Source organism: Eumetopias jubatus, unplaced genomic scaffold (assembly GCF_037043125.1).
Source record: "Eumetopias jubatus isolate StellerSeaLion01/CBP00866 unplaced genomic scaffold, mEumJub1_p1.0 scaffold_5, whole genome shotgun sequence".
NCBI lineage: Eukaryota > Metazoa > Chordata > Mammalia > Carnivora > Otariidae > Eumetopias > Eumetopias jubatus.
The window spans coordinates 135,974,182-136,002,159 of record NW_028274811.1 but is presented as its reverse complement, the minus strand read 5'-3'; the positions used below and the strand labels follow the sequence as shown (position 1 = coordinate 136,002,159).

Here is a 27,978-nt window from a genome sequence, read left to right as displayed (position 1 = left end):
CGCCATGTGCAAAATGGCTGCGAGGAGAGAAGACGGAAAAGTCAAAGACACTGATTAGGAATTTGTAGTGGTAAGTTATATATCTACATGGATATTTAAATCTTGTCCTCCTACTTGAGACCCTCTAATATTAGCTGCAGAGAAGCAGGAGGTTAAACAGGGCCCAGAGGACTCCTCTCTATGTTGTGAATATAAATACCCCGAGCCTGTTTTGGATAGAGGATAATCTCTATCAGAGACCTTGAGGTTTGATGGTAGACCTGTCTGGAAGAACAAGCGAATTGGAATCTAAGGTACGTATTTGCACTGTTTTCTAGTGTCTTTTGTGTTATATGTTCCTTATAATCAGTTACTTATACCCATTCCACTTCTATGGTTACTAGTTTCAGTCACAAAATATTTAATGTGTGACAAATTTAAAATCAAAGTTCCCCAGTACAGCTTTTTATTAACATTTCATCATAGATACTTATTCATCCCATTATTACATTTACTAGTTTTCAAAATCTGATGTATGTTTGGGAGCACTGGTGTTTTTCTATGTTAGTTCCCTATAACTGATAGGTTGCAGAGTACTTATCAGCTGTAAATTAATTGTTCAACTGTATGAGGCTAATACATGAAGATTATGATAAATTCTGAGGTTTTCAGCAAATTCTAAGTGAGCTACGGTTTAAGTTTTGTACTATAATAATATTCTTTTCCAATCTTTAACTTTTTTAAAACAATGAGCAAAAAGAAAGCATACTTATGCTGAAAGGTTGAAAAGTGTATGAAGAAATACAACATTATATATCTGAAACAATATCAAGAACATCTAATTTGCAAATATAGACATAATTCTTAATTCATCATTATTAATGTGGTCAAGTAGGTTAACCTCTCGATCTCTGCTTCTCCATTTGTAATTTGGAAAAATAATAGTACCAACTTAGTACTGTTTTATCTATAAATGAAAGGTGCTGAAGGAATTTCCTTTTATGAAGAAAGGGGCGGTAAATACTTTATTCCATTATAATTCCAACATATACACTGTATCTTATTATTAATAGTAGTTATTTTATTTTGCCATTATGCAATTTGTAAAAAAAAAAAAAAATACTGGCTTCAGATACAATATCCAAGACTTTTTAGTCATATTATTGTTTGAAGTTAAAAAAATAAAACCTTCAAAATTCTCTTTTGATTGATAAATTGAAGACATGCATTGAATGTACTTTTCCTGGGACTTTGATATACTTGATCAAGTTAAGGACTTTATAATGCGGTGATTATCTTAAATTATCTGGTTGAACCAATCTAATCACAAGGGCCTTAAAAGTGGAACAGTGAGGCAGAAAAAGAAAGCCAGAGAAAAAGATGTAAGGAAGAGAAAAGCCAGAGAAAAAGTCCCCCCTTCAGTGGGACTGAAGCATGAAAGATTTCTGTCTTGGAAGATGAAAGAAGAGGGCCATGAGCCCAGGAATGCGAAAGGCCTCTATGAGCTGGAAAGGCAAGAAAATATTCATCTTTTGAACGCCCAGAAGGAAAACAGCCCTGCCAACACCTTAGTTTTCACCCAGTGAGACCCACGGCAACCTTTTAACCTGCAGAACTACAAAAATATATAATTTGCAATGGTTTAGCTACTAAATTTATGGTAATTTGTTACAGTAGCAAATAGAAAAGTAATATGAGCACGAAAGAAGAACATGAATTATTGAAATAGTAACCTTTAAGGCACACTTCAAATTAACAAAATAAATGACCCAATTATGATAGTCTTCTTTATAATTAAAAAAATAGTAAGAGGAGAAATCAGGACTAAATACTTTCATAAAATATGTAAAAGAGGGGCGCCTGGGTGGCTCAGTTGGTTAAGCGACTGCCTTCAGCTCAGGTCATGATCCTGGAGTCCCGGGATCGAGTCCCACATCGGGCTCCCTGCTCAGCAGGGAGTCTGCTTCTCCCTCTGACCCTCTTCCCTCTCGTGCTTTCTATCTCTCATTCTCTCTCTCTCTCTCAAATAAACAAATAAAATCTTAAAAAAAAGAGCTTTTGTTTAAAAAATATGTAAAAGAATTTCTTTCTTAATCAAATATTTTCTTTCTCAGTAATACTCTCACATGGTAAAAGGACAAAGACTATAGCAATGTTATGGTTCTATCATCAGAATAATTACAAATATTTCATAAGAATGTTATATTTTAAACTAGAAAATTTAAACGTGATATTTTATGATTAAAAGGTAAAGTTAAAAATAGAACTACCTTAAAATCCAACAATCACACTATTATTTACCCAAAGAATACAAGAACACTAATTCAAATGAGTACAAGCACCCCTATGTTTATAGTAGCATTATTTACAATAGCCATGATATGGAAGCAGCCCAAGTATCCAATGACTGATGAACGGATAAAGAAGATGTGATACACACACACACACACACACACACACACACACACACACACACACACACACACAGCACAATGGAATATTATTCAGCCATAAAAAAGAATGCAACCTTGCCATTTGCAATGGCATGGATGGAGCTAGAGAGTATAATGGCTAAGTGTAATAAGTTGATCAGAGAAAGACAAATATTATTTGATTTCACTCATATGTGGAATTTAAGGAAAAAAAAAACAAACAAGAAAAGGGAAAAGATAAGAGAGAGAGGGGGAGAGACAGACAGAAAGGCAGACAGATAGACAAATCAAGAAACAGATTCTTAATTAGAACAAACTGATGGTTACCAGAAGGGAGGTGGGCGGGGAGGATTGGCTAAAATAGGTGATGGGAATTAAAAAAAAATGATGTCATAGCATAGTGCCATGAAAAAAAAGATTTGAAACAGAATAAATTATAGAGTAACATTTTTATTTGGGTATGAAGTATAGTTTTCCAGATATTGGAAAGAAGCTTTCTGCTATAGAGTCGTCCCAATTTAGTGAATCTGAGTGATGTTGGGCATTCTGTGTTCTTGATCCAGTTTGTATGAGGGAAGTCATATCCTCAAGTTATTGAGTGTGGGGTGGAAAGCAGCTGGGGGGCAGAAAGTAAAATGAATCCCAGTGTTGCTAATGCTGCTTCTCCCTCTCTGCCCCCGAGTCTGACAGCTTCAAACTACATCGGTCATCCTGGCATGATTTGCTCAGAAGACCAAAATCACAAAGACACTGTCCTCCTCTTCTCAGTGCTAATTATCTAACTTTATTAAACCAATGTAACTTGATAGACATGTGCCCTATGGAATAGAAGACTTGTGAAAAATAAGCAACTGTTACTTCTAGGTGGTTTCAATTTATTAACCAGTTATAATCAAGGGATATGTTTTTATATGATTAAAAGTGGTATAAATGAAATTAATGAGTGAAATTTGAAAAATTGGCCATCATATATTCCTACAGCAACCAATGATAGATTCCTATAGCTACAAATCTTGTATTTCTGTAGCTAGAATTGATTCCACTGCAAAACTCTACATTTTACCCCACAACTGCCACACTGAAGGGCAACTAATCTGTTCTTATTTTCCTGTCTCCATAATCAGGTTACTTTGAAGACAGAGCTATCAATTTTCTTTGCTCCAGAAATAAACAAAGTCCGGGGTACATATGGAAATATAAATTTCCCCAAACAATACTACTTTGAAGAAAAGCTAACAAACACTTACTCCACATCTGTTTTCAGGACAGTGCCCCAATTTGCAAGGAGCTATAAACGCAAATTTTACCATCCCCTGAATCATGGCTATCTTAAAAAAAAAAATCCCAGTGTAATCCAATCCTTTTTATTCCAAATATATACAGATCCAGTTAAAATAAAATTTAAAAAAATAAAGCCAATATACATTAATTTTTGCAATAAACCACTTTTGTTAGAAACATTTTTTTAATTCAGAGCATTGTTGATATTGTTCCCCTTTTGTATCAAACATAGGATACTCTCAAAGTTTATATATACAGTTTAAAGATTTTACTTACTTACTTATCTATTTGTCAGAGAGAGAGAGAGAGCACAAGCAGGAGGAGCAGCAAGCAGAGGGAGAAGCATGCTCCCCGCTAAGCAGGGAGTCCGATGCAAAACTTGATCCCAGGACCTCATGACCTGAGCTGAAGGCTGATGCATAACTGACTGAGCCACCCATGAGTCCCCCAAGGTTTATATTTTTCAAACTGTGATTATCCATATGTATAGGAAATTCAGTAAGATTATATTTCTAAGGTATTAAGTTTTTTGTTTTTGGGTTTTTTTTACTTTCATTTTTGGGGTATATACTTGTTCATATGTAGCCCACAAACATTATCAAAGAGGATAACATTCATTTAATTTGCTCTAAATTGTTACGCTACATCTTTGGATAAGCAAGTTAGAACTGCAAGAAAGGATACAAGGTTTATCTATGAGGTAATAGTACATCTTTGTTTTCATTAGAATTGTAGTTCTTTTTTTTTTAAGATTTTATTTATTTATTTGACAGAGACACAGTGAGAGAGGGAACACAAGCAGGGGGAGTGGGAGAGGGAGAAGCAGGCTTCCTGTGGAGCAGGGAGCCCAACATGGGGCTCGATCCCAGGACCCTGGGATCATGCCCTGCTTAACCAACTGAGCCACCCAGGGGCCCCTAGAATTGTAATTCTTGAACTAAATAATTCCACTAATGCTTCCTTAAGAAAACTGGATGCTGATCTGAAAAATCCCTTAATTTAAAATGACAGATTTTTAAGTACCCTGAAGTAATGGGTCCTGACTGTCTTACTTCCTTGTGTACTACTCAAAGCTCCTAACAGAATTTTCACACATGTTCAGTGGTTTAGACATGTTTCTTAAAAGAATAAGCACATGTTAAAATAGCAAATAGTGATTAAAACACTATTATGTGTATAGTAATAACACTATTACACATTATATTTGTAACATTCAAGGAGGCATACATTCTCTTTAGAAACCTACATTTGGTTATAAGGAATGACACACTGAAGTCAACTTTTGGAATAAAGAATATTTGAAAAGATAAATATAATAATAAGTTAATTCTCTATTCCATTCCTTATGTCTTCCTATGCTTATTTTATCTTATCTAAAATATTATTTTCAACATCTTTTAATATGTAAAAATATTTCACAGGACTTATTTTGTTATCCAAATCATTATTTATATTCCATATTAAATTTTAACTCTTATGAGGATACTTAATATATAAAATGTGAAATCATGAGAAATATAAAGAAAACTCAGGCCATTATGAAGTTTTTCAACTTGTTGATTCTAATTGATCCTTTTTTTTATTTTTTTCATTTCCTACGGATGCTATCTGCTCTCAGATATCCATCCTCTGCTCCATCAAAATGGGCATTTAGCTGGGCAGCAGCACGTGGCTAATGGCTGGTGAATGGTATATGAACAAAGGTGATATGTACAAGATTAGGGTCCAGCTCTTAAAAGCAAGAAAGCACGCCGCCTGCCTTCCTGGAGGTAATATTCCCACATGTAACTTTTCTCCTCCTTGCAGATGTGAAGGTAGGATCTGGACTCGTAGATAATAGCTGCCCTGAAGATGGCACACTTATCAGCCCTGCAACACACTCTTCTGAACTGCTATACCAAAGATTATATTTACACTGCTGATACCTTCAAACTGGACACATGTCAGTAAGTATTTATCTTGCTTAACTGTTTTGGTTTTTTTTGTTGCTGTTGTTACAGCAGCTTAGAATTTATATCAACTATTTCCTTAGTGAAGAAAACATAACCCATGGTGTTCAGGATTAGACTGTTTTGCATCAAGGTAATATTGCTTCATTTTTTGATAGAAATTCGTAATGGTTAGTTACATATAGTATAAAAAAATGTGACTATTATTTTCTTATTAGCTATTTTCCTATGTTCAGGTATAAATTCTATAATACCTATTCCTTCATTAAAAATAATAATATACATGGATCCACTTCCATTATCTTTCTTTCCAGTACTTCACGTCTTTTTAAAGCATACAATTTTGAACAATTGACTACTAAAATGTGTAATTCATTTGTAAGTTTTCCAATAATCCTAAGTGACCTTGGATTTTCAGCTTTGTCAACTTCTCAATAACCACTTATAAAAGTTAGAAGAAAGAATTGGTCCCTCATGAAATCCCTTAAATGAAGTAAATTTTAAAATCCTTTCATGCATTACGTGCCAATCACTATGGCTAATCCCATTCAAGCTCCGTAATTAGTATCCCATGGTAGGGATTCCCACCTGTACTGTGTTGTACAACATCACAGAATGGGGAGGGGTATAAGAAAGAAAGGCTCCCAGCAGACCTATAGGTGAGAGAATGTGTGAATCAATTTTAATTAATTCTGCCTCTTTAAATCTGTCTGCTCTTTAGGAGAGATTGCTATCTGCCTCAGACACTCTGGCAAGATAATTAACAGAACTACTGCGGGAGACTGATAGCACAGGCAGCAGCTGATACCTGTGGCAGGAATGCCCCATCATCCAAGTGCCATTGAACTGTAAAGGTAAAGGGCATGCCGTGCAGTGCAACGTTAATTTTACTAAATAAGCGCGTTATTTATAACATCCATTATAGACTTTTATTTATCTAGCATGTAACCGAAATAAAGAAGATTGTTTCTAAAACACTTCAAACTGTTCTGGCAAGTATCTCAGACGTTCTGACAAAATATCTTTAAATAAGATCGCCCACAATCCCTATGAGTAGCCACAATAGTGTACATGGACCCCTGAATCCCACCACACAGAAAATCAATAAAACAAAAATTATTCCTGAATGAAAAAATAGAAAGTTGTGAATTATAAAAGTAAACATGAAACATTACATTAAGTTCTCTAACATCCGTTTAATGTATAGTTGTTTTAGTTTCTTGCTAGAACCTGATATTTTCCTGTTTTCCTACAAAAATAATAATCCCCTTATTAGGTAGAATTAAGTAGTATTAGCCAAGCAGAGTAAACTTTTTTTTGCTTTAACAATAGAATTTGACATCACCTTTTCCAGTTGCAAAGATTTGCTCATCCATTCAATGACTGAATTTCATAGTCACAAGAGCCTGATATTTATTTCCTGACTTATTTACTTATAGTGGTCAATGGAAGGGCTACACAATTGTATATTAAATGACTATGATAAAGGTAGCTTCAAATAATTATCTCTATATTCAGTGCTTCAGTCACTACGTACTGAGAAATCTATTATAGTCTAGTTTGTCTCAAATGTTCATTTCCATCATCATTTCATCAGACATCCTTTGAGGAGTCTAATACTTAAGTATGTATTCTGTATTTTTAATATCCATTAAGGAAATAACAGGATTTTATTTTATTTTTATTTTTTTATTTTTATTTCAATTCAATTAACATGTATTATTGCTTTCAGAGATAGAGATCAGTGATTCATCAAACCTATATAACACCCAGTACTCATTACAACACGTGCCCTCCTTAATGTCCATCACCCAGTTACCCCATCCCCCCACCCATCTCTCCTCCAGCAAATCCCAGTTTGTTTCCTATGCTTAAGAGTCTCTTATGGTTTGTCTCCCTTTCTGATTTTTTTCCCCCTATCTTCCCCTATGATCCTCTGTTTTGTTTCTTAAATTCTACAAATCAGTTAAGATCATATGATAATTGTCTTTCTCTGATTGACTTATTTCGCTTAGCATTAACACCCTATGACTCAGCAATTGCACTACTGGGTATTTACCCCAAAGATACAAATGTAGTGTTTACAGCGGCAATGTCCACAATAGCTAAACTATGGAAAGAGCCCAGATGTCCATCGACAGATGAACAAAGAAGATGTATATATACAAGAGAATACTTACTCAGCAATCAAAAAAATGAAATCTTGCCATTTGCAACAACGTGGAAATAATAGGATTTTAAAATTGAGTAAGATCTTGGCCAGGATACCATAAGGAAGGTGAGTAAACTCAGACTCAGAGATGTTAAAAGACTTACTAAATCCTACAGTTAGGATGGAATGGAATCAGAACTGGCAACCTGGAATTCTGACTTGTGACCCAGCATGTAATTCACTAATAGGATTGCTTTGCAGTATCAGAGATACTTGGATTGATTTCTAAGAGGCCACCATAGATTCTTTCTTCCAAAGCCATGTGCTCGTCTACTTCTTTTATCTCCAACCTCTTATTTTAGAACTGAAATGACATACTCTCCCAAGCTAGTTCTAAACAATTCTGGAAAAACATTTTTTCTTCCCATTTTTGAGCAAAAACAGCAATAAAAAAACCCTGAGATTAGGCAAAATAACTTTCCTGCTTATTCTAGGAGATATTTACTCCTTGAACACTTTGAGCCAACTAAATAGTGCACATATCAGGACTAGCAGGTTGCCTATCAATACCTTTTTCACGTATACCTCCATTGATCCAGAGCTACTGTGCCATAAATTCTGCCCATTCCGAACTAGTGCCTTGAATTGCAACACTTGTTTAAAATTATTCAGATTAATGGGGCGTCTTGGATGGCTCAGTTGGTTAAGCGACTGCCTTCGGCTCAGGTCATGATCCTGGAATCCTGGGATCGAGTCCCATGTCAGGCTCTCTGCTCAGCAGGGAGTCTGCTTCTCCCTCTGACCCTCTTCCCTCTCATGCTCTCTATCTCTCATTCTCTCTCTCAAATAAATAAAATCTTAAAAAATAAAAATTAAAAATAAAATTATTCAGATTAAGAAATCATTTCTAATGAAATGCTATACACATCTGTCCCTGACTTCCCCTTTCTGAGATGCTCTTAAAAGTCTGTCAAGATGGTGTTATCACTTGTACCAGACAGGGTCTCAAGAGAAATAAAATCAATAGGATGTATATTTATATATATATAGAGAGAGATTTATTTTAAGAAATTGGCTCACGAGAGTAGGGAGGCTGCCAAGTCTTAAAGTCTACAGGATGGGCCGCCAGGCTAGAAACCCAGAGAAGAAGTGAAGTTGCAGTTCAAGTCCAGAGGCATTCTGCTGGCAGAATTCCCCCTTCCTCAGAGGAAAACAGTCTTTTCCTTAAGATCTTTAACTATTTGGATGAGGCCTACCCCCATTATGGAGCTTAATCTGCTTACTCAAAGTCTACTGATTCAAATGTAATCGCATTCAGAATGATATGTGATTATTTCCAACAACATCCATAACTCAACATACACCTAGGCACTGCGGCCTGGCCTAAATGACACACACACACAAAATTTAACATCACATGTTTTATAGCAGCAAATTCAATATAAGCATACATCATTTTATTGTGCTTCACTTTACTGCTCTTTCCAAATACTGCATTTTTTACAAATTGAAGGTTTGTGACAATCGTGCATCAGGCAAGTCTATTGGCACCATTTTTTCCAATAGGATCTGTTCACTGTGTGTCATGTTTTGGTTAGTTCTTGTAATAGTTTCAACAACTGCATTATTATTATATTTGTTATGTTGATCTGTGATCAATAATCTTTGCTATTTTGCTATTGTAACTGTTTTGGGGTGCCATGAACTATACCCATATAAAACGGCACACCTAATCAATAAACATTCTATGTGATCTGACTGCTCCACTGACTGGTCATTCCCATGTCTCCCTCCCTCTCCTCAGGCCTCCCTATTTCCTCAGACACAATAATATTGAAATTAGGCCAGTTAATAACCCTAAAATGGCCTCTGTGAAGTGTTCAAGTGAAAGGAGGAGTCTCATGTCCCTCACTTTAAATCAGAAGCTAGAAATGATTAAGCTTAGTAAGGAAGGCATGTCAAAAACCAAGACAGGCCCAAGAGCTAGGCTTCTTGCACCAAACAAGTTAGCCAAGTTGTGAATGCCAAGGAAAAGTTCCTGAAGGAAATGAAAACTATGATTCCAGTGAACACAGGAATGATAAGAAAGGGAAACAGCCTTACTGTTGATGTGAAAAAAGCTTGAGCTGTCTGGATAGAAGCTCAAACCAACCATGGCATTCCCAATATTAAGCCAAAATTGAATCCAGAGCAGGGTTCCAACCCTCTTCAATTCTACAAAGGCTGAGAGAGGTGAGAAAGCTGCAGAAATAAAGTCTGAAGTTAGCATAAGTTGGTTGATGAGGTTTAAGGAAAGAAGCCGTCTCCTTAACATACAAGTGCAAGGTGAAGCAGCACGTGCTGAGGTAGGAAGCTGCAGCAAGTTATCTGGAAGATCTAACACAGATCATTAAAGAAGGAGGCTACACTAAACAACAGATTTTCAGTGTAGACGAAACAGCCTTCTACCACACAAAGACACCAGCTAGAGAGGAAAAGTCAATGCCTGGCTTCAAAGCTTCAAAGGGCAGGCTGACTGTCTTGTTAGGAGGTAATACAGCTGGTGACTTTAAGGTGAAGTCAGTGCTCATTTATCATTCTGAAACTCCCAGGACCCCTAAGAATTATGCTAAAGCAATTCTGTCTGTACTCTATAAATGAAACAACAAAGCCTGGATGACAACACATCAGTTTACAACATGGTTTACTCAATATGCTGAGCCCACAGTTGAGATCTACTGCTCCTCTCAAAATATTCCTGCTCATTGGAGTGCCTGGATGGCACATTCGGTTGAGCATCTGACTCCTGGTTTCAGCACAGGTCGTGATCTCAGGGTGGTGAGGTGGAACCCTGTGTCAGACTCTGTGCTCAGCGTGAAGTCTGCTTGAGATTCTCTCTCTCTCTCTCTCTCTCTCTCTCTCTCTCCCTCTGCCCCTCCTGCTTGTGCTCTCATTCTAAAATAAATAAATAAAATTTGAAAATATTACTGCACATTGACAATACACCTGGCTACCCAAGAGCTCTGATGAAGGTGTACAATGAGATTAATGTTGTTTTCATGCCAGCCAACACAGCCTCCATTCTGCAGCCATGGATCAAGGATTAATTCTGACTTTTAAGTATTGTTATTTAAGAAATACATCGCATACGATGTCATAGATAGAAGTTCCTCTGATGGATTTGGGCAAAGTAAACTGAATAACTTTCGGGAAGTATTCACCATTCTAGATGGCATTAAGAACATTCATGCTTCATGGAAATAGGTCAAAATATCAGCCTTACTAGGAGTTGGAAGAAGTGGATTCCAATCCTCATGGATGACTTTGAGGGGGCAAGACTTCAGTAGAAGAAGTTAAGTGCAGATAGGATAGAAATAGCAGGAGAGCTAGAAGTGGAGCCTGAGGGTGGGACTGAGTTGCTGCAATCTCAAGAGAGAACTTTAATGGCTGAGGAGTTACTTCTTGCAGAAGAGCAAATGGAATATTTTTTTGAGATGGAATCTACTTCTGGTCAAGATGCTGTTAAGATTATTGAAATGACAGCAACGGATTTAAAATACTACATAAATTTAGTTGATAAAACAGTAGCAGGGTTTGAGAGGATAAGCTCCAATTTTGAAAGAAGTTCTACTGTGGACAAAATGCCATCAAACAGCATCACATGCTACAGAAAAATCTGTGAAAAGGACAAGTCAACTGATGCAACAAACTTCATTGTTGTCCTCTTTTAAGAAGTTGCCATGGCCACCCCACCCTTCAACAACCACCATGCTAATCAGTCAGCAGCCATCACCATCAAGACAAGACCCTCTACCAGTAAGATTAGGACTCACTGAAAGCTCAGATGACAGTTAGCATTTTTTAGCAATAAAGTATTTTTTAATCAAAGTGTATATATTTGATATTCCATGCACATTTAATAGACTACAGTATAGTGTAATTGTAACTTTTATATGCACTAGGAAACCAAAACCTTTATTTGACTTGCTTTATTACAATATTCACTTTACTGTGGGGGTAGGGAATTGCACCTGCAATATCTCCGAGGTATGCCTGTAAACTTAGTTTTGCTTGATCAACAATTTTTGTAGTGGTCTCCTGGGAAATTGACTGCTGACACACCATTTGCAGAAATGCAATTATGCAGAAGTGTCATAGCTGATAAGCCAACCCAGTTTCTTAAGTCTAGAATCAACATGAAAGATAAGATTCACGAGGGAATGGAGTCTTTTGTAATACTCTCAGCGCCTAAAACAATGACGAACTAATAGCAGGTAACTGAAAAACAGATGAATGAATAAATAAATTAATAAGTCAGATATTCTGGTATATTAATTGCAGAGAAGGAAAAGATTATTTTCAAAATGACCTCATTATGTAAACATATGTACTGTGGAAATTCTTTTGCATTTCAGTAATTAAAATTCAATATGAACAAGACATAATTATAGCATAACCTATGTGTGTAAAACAAATATCTAGACCCACAGAACACACAGGAGGCACTCAATATTTTTTATGATGATTGACAATAATTTTGTTTCACATGAGAAAATAAATTTTCAAAATTCTTTTCATGCAAATATCAATTGCTTAGGTGATTTGTCTAGCATTCTTATATTTCACAAACAGAGCTCCAACATGCTGTAATCCCTTATCTTTTTTGTCATAATTCTCCTTGATATTTCCTCTCATTTCTTAATGACATTTTAAAGATTCTAGACATAGCACTTGTGTTTACAGGTCTCCATCTCAAAAAGCTCCGGGTGACAAAGATAACTGAGCATCAAGTTGATGCCATCCTGTTCATGAAGATTGAAGAAGTATTCTGCATCTTGATTTATATCCCAGGCTTTATATTCACAGCATTTCATATTTAAAAGATTTTTCACAGATGTCATTCTTAAATCTTTATAAAGATTATTGAAAGCAACTCATTTTTCTTATTTCAGTTAAGAACTGAAACTCCTCTGGAAAAATGGCAACTTTGCATAGTTTTATGAAGGACAGGAATCCCAAGGCATGCCAACTAGGACACTGAATTATTATCTACAGTATTAAGTGCTATGTAAATATTTGTCAATTGAATGAAATGTCCTGGGAAACATTTTAAAAGATTCACTGAACTAAAATTAAAAGCTTCTCTACTTATGACTACATAAGGAAATGTCATTTTTCTGGGTTCATCCATCTTTCAATCTGAACATTAAGAAATGCTCCAGAGGTTCATGATATACATATAAACAATAATATCTTCTCTGTACCCTATCTGCCAAATGTCCTATGACATTACCAGTCAGAATAGACTTTACTATTTACTTATACCTGGCATTAGACATGTGTGGCAACTAATAAATATTTTACTCTTTGATTCAAGAAATTTGTGTAAACCAATTTATCTAAACTCAGAGTTTGCTCATCTGAAAAAGCAACTCTTATTTCATGAAGTTGTTAGAATACAAACAAAACTTGCTTGTGACCTGTGTCCTAATGACAATTATACCTTAAGTTTCTACAGAATTTCAGAATTTACAGTTTTTCAAAAACACACACATACATATATACACCCAAGCACAACCTAGCCTTATAAAATGATGAGAGTAGAAAAGGAATCTTAAAGATTATAAATCTCAAAGCCCTAATTTTCCAGACAGACAAAAAAAAAAAAAAAAGATACGCTCAGAGAATTGAATTCGTCAAACATCTCATCAAAAACAAACAAAAAACTGGTAATAAACTGCAAAACCCAGACTACTATACTTAAAGATTTTTTTTTTTAGAATGGGAAGGGGGAGGGGCACAGGGAGAGGGAGAGAGAGAGAATCCTAAGCAGACTCCACACCTAGAGCGGAGCCTGATGCAGGCTCGATCTCACAACCCTGAGATCATGACCTGAGCCAAAATGAAGAGCTGAACGCTTAACCGACTGAGCCAACCAGGCACCTCTACAGTAATTCTTGTGTGTGTGTGTGTGTGTGTGTGTGTGTGTGTGTGTGTGTGTGTGCACCTCCAGGTATGTGTGCATATGTGTTTAACCTAAATTATCTTGATATATGTACATAAAGGAAATCATGATTTTTTTAAAGTACATGGTTCATATGTAGAAGGAGCGATAATAATTATAGGAATAGATTCATATAAAACAGATCTTTCCTTTGGTGTTAGAAAAGAGGAAATTCAATTTCATCATGCAAATTTATTGGCATTTAAGTTTGCATCTCAGGCAATGATTCTTAAAAAAAGAGTATTACATCATCGTATTTTAGGTTTTTTATAAATAATTTGATAGAATAGCATTTTTCATTTAAAATAACACTGGTGAATAATTCATTTTATGTTAAAAATTAGAGTTATTCATCCCTCTCAATGATTTACATTCCAATATCATTTCCTGAGTGAGGCAGAATGTTATATCATCACCTTTTTATCAAGGGAATCATTTATAACCTTAGAAATTGAGATGAGACTACTTGAATCCACATAGCTTAATGATCAGGACTGAGAAATGAGATCATTTGTATCAAAATGGCATAATTACTTTGTCCAAAACATTCTTTTCATGAAGATAAGGGTGTAAATTAATAATTTTACTGTTTACTTTGGGAAATTCCTGTAAACAAATGTATCTGGACAAAGAGTTTATCCATCTAAGCAAACAAGTCTTTTATTAGGACATCAGTTATCTTCTGAGCAAACAATTTTCTTTTCAAACAACAGTTTAGTTATCCTGACTTGCTTCAAGATTCATACCTTTTCCCACACACCATTTCTAAACTATTATGTTATGAACTTTACTCACTCTCAACCACTTCCCTGAATGTAAATATCTTCTTTGAACCACTAACCAGACATCCCCAAACACTAAAAACATAGAACATTAAAAACATGTTTGTATCTATACTTCCAAGGCACTAATAAGAATCTTCACATTGTTATTTTATTTTACTGCTATAGAGCCAATAAACTTAGACTTACTTTGTGTTTGTGTATGTGTGTGCTTTTTTATAGTCAAGAATTGACAACTTTTTGTCTGTGTTACAACCTAATAATCTAAAAATGTTTTTGAGGTATGTTGAAAACTTGAACATTCTTATGGCTTAAATGTGTCTCATTAAAAGAAAAAAAGTCTGAAAACTACTTCTCTAGATCTTACCTTTCTTCATCTATAGAATGATAAAAATATGCCTTATACTTTATGTAACTCAGTGAGATACTGTATCTTTCATTTTAACTCCAGTTTAGTTAACACACAGTGTTATATTAGCGTCAGGTGTACAATATAGTGATACAATAATTCATCACCCAGGGCTCATTATGACAAGTGCACCCCTTAATCCCCATCACCTATTTCACCCAACCTCCTACCCACATCTCCTCTGGTAACCATGATTTTGTTCTCTGTAGTTAACAGTATGTTTCCTGGTTTGTCTTTTTTTTTCCCTTTGCTCATTTGTTTTGTACCTTAAATTCCACCTATGAGTGAAATCATATGGTGTTTGTCTTTCTTGGACTAACTTATTTTGCTTAGCATTATATTCTCTAGCTCCACCCATGTGATTACAAATGCCAAGATTTCGGGCGCCTGGGTGGCTCAGTTGGTTAAGCGACTGCCTTCGGCTCAGGTCATGATCCTGGAGTCCCGGGATTGAGTCCCGCATCGGGCTCCCTGCTCAGCAGGGAGTCTGCTTCTCCCTCTGACCCTCTTCCTTCTCCTGCTTTCTATCTCTCATTCTCTCTCTCAAATAAATAAATAAAATCTTTAAAAAAAATGCCAAGATTTCATTCCTTTTTATGGCTGAATATTCCATTGTGTGTGTATATGTATACATATACACCTATGTACATACACACACATACATATATAAACACTACATCTTCTTTATCGATTCATCTATCAATGGACATTTGGCTGCTTCCATAATTTGGCTATTGTAAATAATGCTCAATAAACAAAGGGGTGCATATATCCTTTTGAATTAGTGTTTTTGTATTCAATGGGTAATACACAGTAGTGCAATTACTGGATCATAAGATAGTTATATTTTTAACTTTTCGAGGAACCCCCATACTGTTTTCCAGAGTGGCTGCCCCAGTTTGCATTCCCACCAAATGTGCACCAGGGTTCCTTTTCCTCCACATCCTTGCCATACTTGTTTCTTGTTTTTGATTTTAGCCATTCTGACAGGTGTGAGGTGATATCTCATTGTAGCTTTGATTTGTATTTCCCTGATAATGAGTGATGTTGAGCATCTTTTCATATATCTGGATATATATGAATATATCTATCCATATACTGGACATCTGTATGTCTTCTTTGGAGAAATATCTGTTCATGCATTCTCAACTTTTTTAAAGTGGATTATTCATTTTGGGGGTGTTGAGTTGTATCAGTTCGTAGTATTTATTAATCTTTTATTAGATATGTCATTTGTAAATATCTTCTCCCATTCTGTATGCTGTATTTTAGTTTTGTTGTTTCCTCTGCTGTGCAGATGCTTTTTATCTTGATGAAGTCCCGATAGTGTTTTTGCTTTTCTTTCCTTGCCTCAGGAGACATGTCTAGAAAAATGTTGCTCTGGCCGATGTCAAAGAAGTTACTGCCTATGCTCTCTTTCAGGATTTTTTGGTTTTAGGTCTTATATTCATGTTTTTAATCCATTTTGAGGTTATTTTTGTGTTTGATGTCACAAAGTCGTCTGGTTTCAATGTTTTGAATGTGGCTGACCAGGTTTCCCAACACCATTTGCTTAAGAAACTGTCTTTTTCCCTTTGGATATTCTTTCTTGCTTTGTCAAAGACTAACTGACCATATAATTATGGGTTTATTTCTGGGCTTTCTATTCTATTCTATTTATCTCTATGTCTATTTTTGTGGTAGTGCCATACTGTTTTGGTTGCTACAGTTTTATGCACCTTGAAGTCTGGAATTGTGATACCTCCAACTTTGATTTTCTTTTTCAAAACTGCTTTGGCTATTTGGGGTCTTCTGTGGTTCCATATAAATTTTAAGATTTTTTGTTCTATTTCTGTGAAAAATGTTGTTGTGATTTGGATAGGGATCACATTAAATCTGTAGATTGCTTTAGGTAGTATAGATATTTTAACAATATTTGTTCTTCCCACCCATAAGCATGGGATGTCTCTCCATTTCTTTATGTCATCTTAAATTTCTTTCAGCAATGCTTTATGGTTTTCTGAGTATAGGTCGCTCACCAGTTTGGTTAGGTTTATTCCTAGGTATTATTTTGTAAACGGGATTGTTTTTTTAATTTCTCTTTCTGCTGCTTCATTATTACTGTATATTCTTTATTACTCTGTTGTATAGAAATGTACCATATTTCTGTACATTGATTTTGTATCCTGTAACTTTACTGAATTCATTCATTAGTTCTAGTTTTTGGTGGAGTCTTTAGTTTTCTGTATGTAGTATCATGCCATCTGCAAAGAGTGGAAGATTTACCTCTTCCTTAGCAATTTGGATATTGTCTGATCACTGTAGTTAGGACTTCCAGTACTATGTTGAATAAAAGTGATGAGAATGGACATCCTTGCCTTGTTCCTGATCTTAGGGGAAAAGCTCTCAGGTTTTCCCATTGAATATGATGTTTACTATGGGTTTTCATAGACAGCCTTTATTATGTTGAGGTATGTTTCCTCTAAATCTACTTTGTTGAGGACTTTTATCATGAATTGATGTTGTAGTTTGTCAACTGCTTTTTCTGTATCTATTGAAATGATCATTTGCTTTTTATCCTTTCTCTCATTGATGTGATGCATCACACTGATGGATTTGCAAATACTAAACCACTCTTACATCCCAGGAATAAATCCCACTTGATTGTGGTGAATGCTTTTGTTTAATGTACTGTTTGATTCAGTTTGCTGGTGTTTTGCTGTGGATGTTTACAACTATGTCCATCAGAGATATTGGTCTGTAGTTCTTTTTTTTTCTGAGGTCTTTATCTGGTTTTGGTATTAGGATGATACTGACCTCATACAATGAGTTTGGAATTTTCCTCTTTCTGTTGTTTGGGATCGTTTAAGAAAAATAGGTATTAACTCTTCTTAAATGTTTGATAGAAATTTGCTGATGAAGCTCTCTGATTCTAGACTTTTGATGGGAGATTTTGATTACTGAATCAACCTCCTTTCTGGTCTGTTCAAATTTTCTATTCCTTCCTGCTTCTGTTTAGGTAGGTTATATGTTCATAGGAATTTATCCAGTTTTTCTAAGTTGTCTAATTTGTTGGCATATAGTTTTTCATATTTTCTTACAATTGTATTTCTGTGGTGTTATTTCTCCTCTTTCATTTGTGATTTTGTTTATATGCATCTTTTTTTTTTTTTTTTCCATGAGTCTGGCTAGCAGTATGGCAATTTTCTTGATCTTTTCAAAGAACCAGCTCTTGGTTTCCTGATCTGTTCTATTGTTGTTTTATTGTTGTTGTTGTTTTTGTTTTGGTTTGGTTTTTTAGTTTCTGTGTCACTTATTTCTGCTCTAATACTTAGTATTTCCTTTTTTCTGCTTGTTTTGGATTTTGTGTGTTGTTCTTTCTCTAGCTCCTCTCCGTATAAGGTTAGGTTGAGGTTTTTCTTGTTTTTTGAGGTAGGACTGTATTGCTACCAACTTCCATCTTAACAACCACTTTGCTGCATCCCAAAGGTTTTGGAGCACTGCGTTTTTATTTTTGTTTCCATGTACTTTTTCATTTCTTTTTTGATTTCTTGGTTGACCCATTCATCGTCTAGATCATGTCATTTAACTTCCTTGTATTTGTGTTTTTTCCCTCATTTTTTCTTATGGTTGATTTTTAGTTTCATAATGTTGTGGTCAGCAAAGATGCATGGTATGACTTCAGTCTTTCTGAATTTGTTGAGACATGTTTTGTGGCCTAATATGTGATCTGTTCTGAAGAATATTCCATGTGCACTTGAAAAGAATGTGTATTCTGCTGTTTTAGGATGAAATATTCTAAATATAGCTATTAAATCCATCTGGTCCAGTGTATCATTCAAAGCCACTATTTCCTTGTTGATTTTTTATTTGGATAGACTGTCTGTTGATATAAACGGGGTGTTAAAGTCTCCTACTATTATTGCATTACTATTGATTAGTTTATGTTTGTTATTAGCTGTTTTAGGTATTTGGTTGCTCCCATATTGGGTGCATAAATATAAACACTTGTTATATCTTCTTGTTGGATTATCTCCTTTGTTATTATATCATGTCCTTCTTTGTCCTTTTTATAAACTTTGTTTTAAAGTCTAGTTTGTCTGATATAAGTATTGCTACTCTGGCTTTCTTTTGGCATCTATTTGCATGATAAATGCTTCTCTACTCCCTCACTTTCAAATTTGCATATGTCTTTAGGTCTGAAATGAGTCTCTTGTAGGAAGCATATAGATAGGTCTTGTTTTTTAATCCACTCTGTCACCCAATGTCTCTTGATTGGAGTATTTAATCCATTTACATTCAAAGTAACCATTGATAGGTATGTATTTATTGCCATTTTGCTACTTGTTTTGTGGTTGTTTTTTGTAGGTTTGTTTTTTTTTTTAAGATTTTATTTATTTATCAGGGAGTGAGAGAGAGAGTACAAGCAGAGGGAGAGGGAGGCAGAGGGAGAGGGAGAAGCAGGCTTCCCACTGAGCAAGGAGCCTGATGAGGGACTCAATCCCAAGACTCTGGGATCATGACCTGAGCCGAAGGCAGCCGCTTAACCTACTGAGCCACCCAGGCACCCCTGTTTTTTGTAGTTTTTCTCTGACCCTTTCTTCTCTTTCTTTCTTCCATGGTTTGCTGGTTTTCTTTAGTGATATCCTTGGATTCCTTATTTTTTGTTTTTCACATATCTATTACTGTTTTTTGATTTGTGGTTACCAATCAGTTTACATATAACACCTTCTGCATATAGCAGTCTGTATTAAGCTGATGGTTGCTTAACTTTGATCTCATTCTTTACTGTTCTCCCCGCACCTTTCAGATATTTGGTATCATATTTTACATCCTTTTGTTAGGTGCTTCTCTTGACTGATTTTTACACGTGTACATTTTTTTCTTTTGTTCTTCCTATTTTCTTTACTCTTACTTATGGTTTTCATTTTCCACTCACAGAGTCCCCCTTAACATTTTCCCTAGGGCTGGTTTACTGGTCATGAATTCTTTTAACTTTTGTTTGGTACCAGGTACACATTGTGTCTGTGTGAAGTGGCTGAGCAGGGCATGCGCAGGGTTGACAAAATGTGCTCTGAACCCAAGGCTGAGGCCAGCAGGTTTGAAATGGGCAAGTCCTTAGAACACCTGGGTGGGATGTACTGCTGGGGAGGTTAAGGAGCAAGTGTCTGTGCAGGGTTTCCTCCTGCAGGAGGCACTGTGTTTATGCCAGGGGGCAGGGAGGAAAAGCTTCTTTGTTCCCGGAGAGGCCCCAACATGCTCCAAAATCGGTATAAAGAGATCGTTCTCCTGTTTTCCCCATGCACTGTGCTAACTCTACCTTCTGTGTTAGCTCTCCACAGGTTGCTATCTCTTTCAGAGCAGGGACCCAGCTATCACTGACCCTCCCTCCTAGCCCACTGCTAAGTCAGCTGACTTTTTAAAGCTCCAGGCTTTAAGTACCACTAGTTATACAAACTCAGGGAATTCAGCCCCTCTAGTTTTCAAAGCCAGTCGTTTTGGGGATTTGTCTTCTCTGTGTGTGCTCCATGGTGCAAGGGATGATTTCTTTGCCCTCTCCATGCCTGCAACTCTTTTCCCTCCTACAGACAGATCTGACCACCATTTCTGCCTTTCCTAATCAATCAGATGTGATTCCTTCTCTATGTTTAGTTGTGGAGTTTGTTCTGCCAGTCTTTGGATTATTCTCTGTTTATTTACAGAGTGTGAGTGATATCTAGTTGTAAATGTGAGACAGAGTGAGTTTAGGATCCTCCTACTCTGCCATCTTCCCAGGCATTGCGATTCAAATAACATTTTTTTTCCAAGATAACATTTTTATGTGACATATTTCCCTTTAGTTCAAATAACACAGTCAGAAGCTATTAGTATCAAAATACAAAGGGAAGCACAATTCACTTTTGTATCTATTTGAATTATAATTTGTCAAATAATGTGTAACAAAATGGTTATCATATACTTCTAATTTAATCATGCCAGAAGAATGGCATGAGATGTTCCAAATTTAGATAAAATATTGTTATTTTCTTTCTGATCACTCAGTGATCATTTCATTTCTAAATTTTAGCTGCATTTACTAACCAAGTAAAATTCAGTAAACTCTACTTGTACAATATGATATCTAAGAACCACAAAGAACATTCAGTATTTGGGAGTGGACAATAAGATATGGAACTTCCATATATATATATGTGGAAATAAGAAAAACTTTTCCTTACAGTAGAATCCTAATAAATGTAGAATGAATTGCTAAAATGTACAATTAAACTATAGGATAAAGGTGTAATGAAGAACATGATATAAAATCTCAAGTAATCACCCCATAAATTACTTCTTAAATATAAAGGGCAATACTGACTCCATATTGGAAAAAATAATCAAGCATTACCTTAATCACTTTAACGAAGGATCAAAGTGAAGATTGCCACTAATGGGACAAACTGTCACCACATTCCTCCTGATATGTTGCCCCGAGAAGGGTACAACGTCACTCCCATGATATTTTACCTAAAATAATAAAATGCTTAACCTGAAACAATGAGGAAGTATCTGGAAAACTCTAATTTTGGTTAATTCTACCAAATATCTTTCCTGTTTGCTTCACAAATATCAAGATCATGAAAGACAAAGTATGTCTAAGAAATTGGTACAGATTAAAGGACGTTAAAAATATATGACAACTGAGACCACCATGGATGTCCTGAGAACTTCTCAAACCCCTTGTCTGCTAGCATTACCTGTCTATCCTTCATCGAGGACACGAAGTCAATAAACTCAGACTGCCTTCTGAGATATCAGATTTACTGGAAGGTTTGAGGGAGAAGGATCACTTTTTAGGCCAAAACAAACAGTGGCATATTTATGCTATTCATATAAAATCTGCTTGAATTTTAAAGACAGATACTTGAACAATAAGGACTGGAAATGGATTCCATTGCCTGCCTTAAACCACTTTCTACAAGAGCCGCGTCATGGTCATGGGCATACCTGTCCTTCATTCCTCTGTTCAGGGACACCTGGTGATACATCAGAGAAGCCACCCCTTTTCTCTGTGTCTTGGAAATCAAAACAGCCCTTATGTACCTGAGTACTTCATAGTGTAGAGCATGACCCGGCTCCATGGCTTTCCAGGTGTCACTTTGGTCTAAGATGGTGGTTCTTAGTTCTTGAGGAAAGACTGCCTACTTGGAAGATCTGGTGATAGCATCTTTAAATTCTTTTTTTTTTTAATTTTGTATTGTTATGTTAATCACCATACATTACATCATTAGTTTTGGAAAAAAAAATATATGACAACTGAATGCATGAATCCTGGAAAGAGGGATTAACGTACATTTTGTATGCATACCATAAAAATTAACACTATGGTAATTCTGTTTGTCTTTTTGCTTCAGCCAAATAAAAGCACTATTAATAAAATATATTATAAGATCCATGGCAATTAAACTTGAAATAATAACAACTTTGTTATTCTCATGATTAATAACAATGTTCAAGTCTAGGTCCATCTCTGCTCACCTAATCAGTGAGTCTTAGACGGCTTCACGTTCACCATTATTGAAGGACGACCACACAGAAAGTGCACACCCTCAGAAACTGAAGCAGCTGAATGACACTAATGATACACTAAGGAGTTAATTTTGAAATGTCTAATAAATGCAGAATTTAAGTAATAATTCCCAGCGGGTATGATTGTTATAGAGAAGAATGATATGTCTAGTTACCATAATAATTAATTATGTAAGAAAGTCTTCATTGTTATAGATCTAGTGGAATGAGTCAATCATCTGGTTAAATATGGAGATTCACTGTTTGGGGCCTGCATAATCCATGGGATTATGGGAGACTGTGAGAGACCATTTGACATGAGTTAGTGAATATTACCAGTATTTTCTAGGGTAGATCATTATTACTAGTTACAGAACAGGAAACCTGTCAGATTGACTACTTTTTCGCTGTCATTCAAACACTTAGCTTTTGGAAAATAGCTTGGTTTTCACTTTGGGTGTGTGTATGCATAAATTCTTTTCTACATGGTCAGACCAGGTAAAATTTATAGGTCAAAGAGGACTGGTTCTGAAGTTTGAGTCTTCTGACATATAAATCTTACAGAAGTTATATTTTAATACAGCACATTCAATAGATTCATCCTCACCAAAACATAACATACATACACATAGCTAGTTATTGCATGTACTTTAGTTTAAAATATTAAATATTCCAGTGACATGTTTCATCATTTAAAATCTGGTGATGCATGCACTAGGATGTGAACACATCACACACCACAGATTTTCATTTCTTTAAGATTTTATTTATTTATTTGAGAGAGAGTTAAATAGTGAGAGAGAACAGGAGCAGTGATGGGGAGGAGTTAGAGAGAGGGAGAAGCAGGCTGCCTGCTGAGCAGGGAGCCCAACTGACCCAGCTCGATCCCAGGAGCCCAATATCGCAAGTTGAGCTGAAGGCAGACACTTAACCTACTCAGCCACCCAGGCATCCCCAGATTTTCATTTTTAAAATATTTTACAAGCAATTCCACCTGTAATAACTTCTTAAAATCTGTTTTGCAATTACAAACCCCTTAAATAAAGACCTATGTGCATAAAATTAAGTTTTCAAAACTTTTAGAAGCAAAGATAATATATCTCATTATGTCCTTAAGGTATGTATAATTCTTTGTCCAGATACACATGTCATAAAGCATAGAAAAATTTCTCATAATTTCAATGAAAGTTTAAACATTAAAATAAAAGATTATTAAACAGAATATATAAAGGATTCTTACAAATTTAAAATGAAACAATTGACAGTAAAGTTGGAAACAAATGGGCAAAGAGTATAAGGTGATTTAAGAAAGGGAAACCAAACAGCCAATAAACTTGAGAAAATGTTAACTTTAATTGTAATCAGGGAATTTAAAGTAAAAATCATAAAAATCACAACTCTCATTCTTCAAACAAACAAAAAAAACAAAAAAGCCACCAGATTTCCAAATACTAGCAGGGATGTAGAACAATGGGAACTCTTAAAAGAATGCTAGTGAGTGTGTCAATTACCATACCCAATTTAGAGAATAATTTCAATATATATGCATTTAAAAATGTGTATACCATATACACAAAATTCTACTTCTACAAACCCTAGAAAAATGCTTGTACAGGTGTAGAAAGATATGGATAAGGACCTTTATAACAATTTCACTGGCAGTAGGAAATAAACAGCAAGGGAAGAGCAAAATACCGCAATATATACAATGGAACTATTCAACAGTCAAAATGTATAAAATTGAACTACATGTGTAAATATGGGTAAATTGCTAGGATATTATATTGAAATAAAAAGCGAGATTGAAGGAGGATAAGAAAATTATAAGTTCATTTTGTAAACTTTAATATATTGGGCGCCTGGGTGGCTCAGTTGGTTAAGCGACTGTCTTCGGCTCAGGTCACGATCCTGGAGTCCCGGGATCGAGTCCCACATCGGGCTCCCTGCTCAGCAGGGAGTCTGCTTCTCCCTCTGACCCTCTTCCCTCTCGTGCTCTCTATCTCTCACTCTCTCTCTCTCAAATAAATAAATACAATCTTAAAAAAACTTTAATATATTAAAATGATACTCTAGAAATGCAATCTGATGGAATGGTGGAGAGAAACAGAACATGTAACATGCACTTACTTCATATGTATTATTTTATTCCTTAAGACAGGTGGTAGATACACAGTACTCATTAAATGTCGTTGTATCATTTTATATGCACAAGAAATTTCAGAATATACTTATATACTTTTACACTTATTGCATGTATTTGACTACAACTGCAATGTTAAAAAATAGATTATAATGAATCTAGTGTTTGTGGCTTTTAAAATAATCCATTTTGTCTAGGAATTGATTTATCTTTAATATAATTTATACAGAAACACAGGACCTTTTGAATACTAAAGCTACTGCATGGTAAAAAGGCAAAACGAATACCCTGTTTTCTTGAAGTTTATAAATGCATCAAAGACTAAAATTAGCTTGAACTTTGAATGTCATTTAATTGGATATAAACATTAGATTATTAATCAATAGTCCATTTAATCTGACTCCTTTACAATGGCAATTTTACATGAAAACATTATTTTTTTTATCTTGCTAGAATGTTCTCAACATTTTCAACTAAATGTGGAACAAATAAATTAAATCAAGATTCAGCGTCTCAAGAGAACATTAGGTCCACTGAGTGGTAAAGTAGATCATGCCAACAACCACTCATTTAAATCAGAGTTTATTTTTTTAAAGGAACATTTTATAATATAATAATCACCTAAAATATGAAGCATATAATCACTATGAAACATATATTTATGGATTTTTAATGTACCTATCCTGCTTTTTGCAAGGAGCTGTGAACCAAAATTAATAACACTAATTATACCCAGCCACCTGCAATGAGTAGCATTAAAAAAAATTATACCTACAATTTCTTTAAAAATATATTGTTTGGACACTGGGGAATGACAATCTACTATAGTTAAAGAAAATATTATTTTCCTCTTATATCAAAGCTTTATATAAAAATAATAATTTATACCTGGGGCTTTAGAATATTGCCATTTTTAAAGGCAGTATTTCTTTTTGACCTCACATTTTCTATATAGAGCACAGTCATTTAAACTATGGTCTATGATTTAAAAAAGGAAAGTTATTCTTAATGGGCCGGGCATACAATTCAATGTGATTATCAAGTATTGCAGCTATAAATTTAGTGAATAAATTCCATAAAAATTTGATCTCAGTATTTGGAATTGTAATTTAAATGTGCTCACTATTTCAAGGAGAGAGCAGAAAGACTGAACTCAATATTATAACTACTTAATCTCAGGTTGTGTTTCACATAAGCCATAAAATTCATATAATCTATTTGCTTCTATAATTTTTAGTGAGGACATCAGAAAAGAAAAAAAATCTTAATTCAATTCTTAGGAAAATGTAGTAGATAATTCTATCATCTGGAAATTAAATATGTATCATAGCGTATTCTGAAATGAATAGAACTGACTTTGAATTCAAAAACTCCATTCAAAAACATCGTTATTGAGTGTTTATTATGTTCCAGGAAATGAGCCAGGACAGAGGGACACAATTTTGAGAAGATATGGAAACAACTCTGAAGCATTTACTATCTAAATTGGTTTCAAGTGTAGAATGTGCATTTTCCATATGGTAGTAATTTTATATTAGTATAGCTGTAGAGTAAATAAAGTGTTTTTTTTTTTTCTGAGAATTAAAGGTGATTGGAACTCAGAACATAAACATTTCAGTACAAACTGAGAGAAGCTATATTTAGTTAACTTTACCTATAAAGAAACAGGGAAAGTATTTAGAATATAGGTGAGATGATCCTAACTTTGGAAGGCAGGGCACACGGGATCTACCCTAGTCTCTGCCACGGACATTCTGTTTAGTCATGAACAATCACTTACATTCTGTGGGCTTCATTTTTGCTTGACTGTCTACATATATACTGAAGAAAATAAATGAGATAGGGGCGCCTGGGTGGCTCAGTTGGTTAAGCGACTGCCTTCGGCTCAGGTCATGATCCTGGAGTCCCAGGATCGAGCCCCACGTCGGGCTCCCTGCTCAGCGGGGAGTCTACTTCTCCCTCTGACCCTCCCTCCTCTCGTGTTCTCTCTCTCATTCTCTCTCTCTCAAATAAATAAAATCTTTAAAAAAAAATAAATGAGATAAACTATTATCCTATAATTATGAGAAAACTTAATTCCCAGAGTAAAATTAAACAACTCAATACAGCTAATTAAGTATCCCTTTTCCGATATCATTATTTTGTAGTAAGACTGAAAATTATAGAAAGAATAAAACTGAAATATTTGAAATATAACTTATTAAAGAACTATATACTCTTTTTGCTTAGGCTGTATACCGTCTACAAGCTGGTCTTTAAAGAGCCCTTCCCTGGGATTTATGAACAGTATTGGGGTAAAGTGTAAATCCTGTGATGTCAGGCCGCTAGCTTCCTTCAGATGACTGATGTCATTAGCATATGTAAGACCTTTATTAAATCTTCACTAGACATTAGTGAGAAAGAAAAAGATGGCTATTTCAGTCTCTCCGATAAAGATGCCAATTCTAATGGTATAGAACGTTCCTCCTTTTATAGCTGTGGCTGGCAAGAAGAAACCAGTTCTCCACATTCTCACCTAAGCTCAGATCAAGGAACAGGTATAATAAGTGGGAAATCTTGGAGTAAGTATAATTACCATCCAGCCTCCCAAAGGGATACTCAACAGCCTTTGACTAAGCATGAACAAAGGAAAGATTCCTTTAAAATGTCCAAACATTTGAGGTTGTCACTGTCTCCTGAAGCTGCTCATTATAAGTCAAGCAAATGAGAAGCATGAACATCAGATTCTCCTAGCCACATTTCCCAATCTGAAGAACAAGCACAAATTGATGCTGAAATGGACTCTACTCCTGTGAGCTATCCGTATGGTCCAGGATCTGATGTCACATCCAGAAGCTTTCCAGATGATCTGCCCCAGATGCGGTTCAAGTGCCCATACTGCATACACCTGGTGAAGTGGAAGGCAGACCTCAAGCTCCACCCTCGCTGCCACACAGGAGAAAGGCCTTATCCATGTCGAGCCTGTGGGAAAAGATTTAGCAGGCTGGACCACCTCAGTAGCCATTTCTGAACAATTCACCAGGCATGCAAATTAATCTGCAGAAAATGCAAACGCCATGTGACTGATATAACAGGGCAAGTGGTCCAGGAAGGAACCAGGCGCTACAGATGCTACAGGCACTGAAGTGGGCATAGACAGCCTCCCCATTGATTTGGAAGCTGAACAGCATCTAATGTCCCCATCAGATGGAGATAAGGATTCCAGATGGCACTGGAGTGAAGATGAGAATAGATCATACATGGAGATTGTAGAGGATGGGTCTGCTGATCTGGTCATACAACAGGTTGAAGATAGTGATGAATAAGAAGAAGAAGAGAAGGAGATAAAGCCCAACATTAGGTAG

The 27,978-nt window shown here is 35.5% G+C and overlaps 1 pseudogene; it reads left to right on the top strand.

Annotated features, from left to right (window-relative positions):
- Positions 1 to 251: 251 nt before the first annotated feature.
- LOC114204733 (zinc finger and BTB domain-containing protein 8A pseudogene) lies at positions 252 to 27,978 on the top strand (annotated as a pseudogene).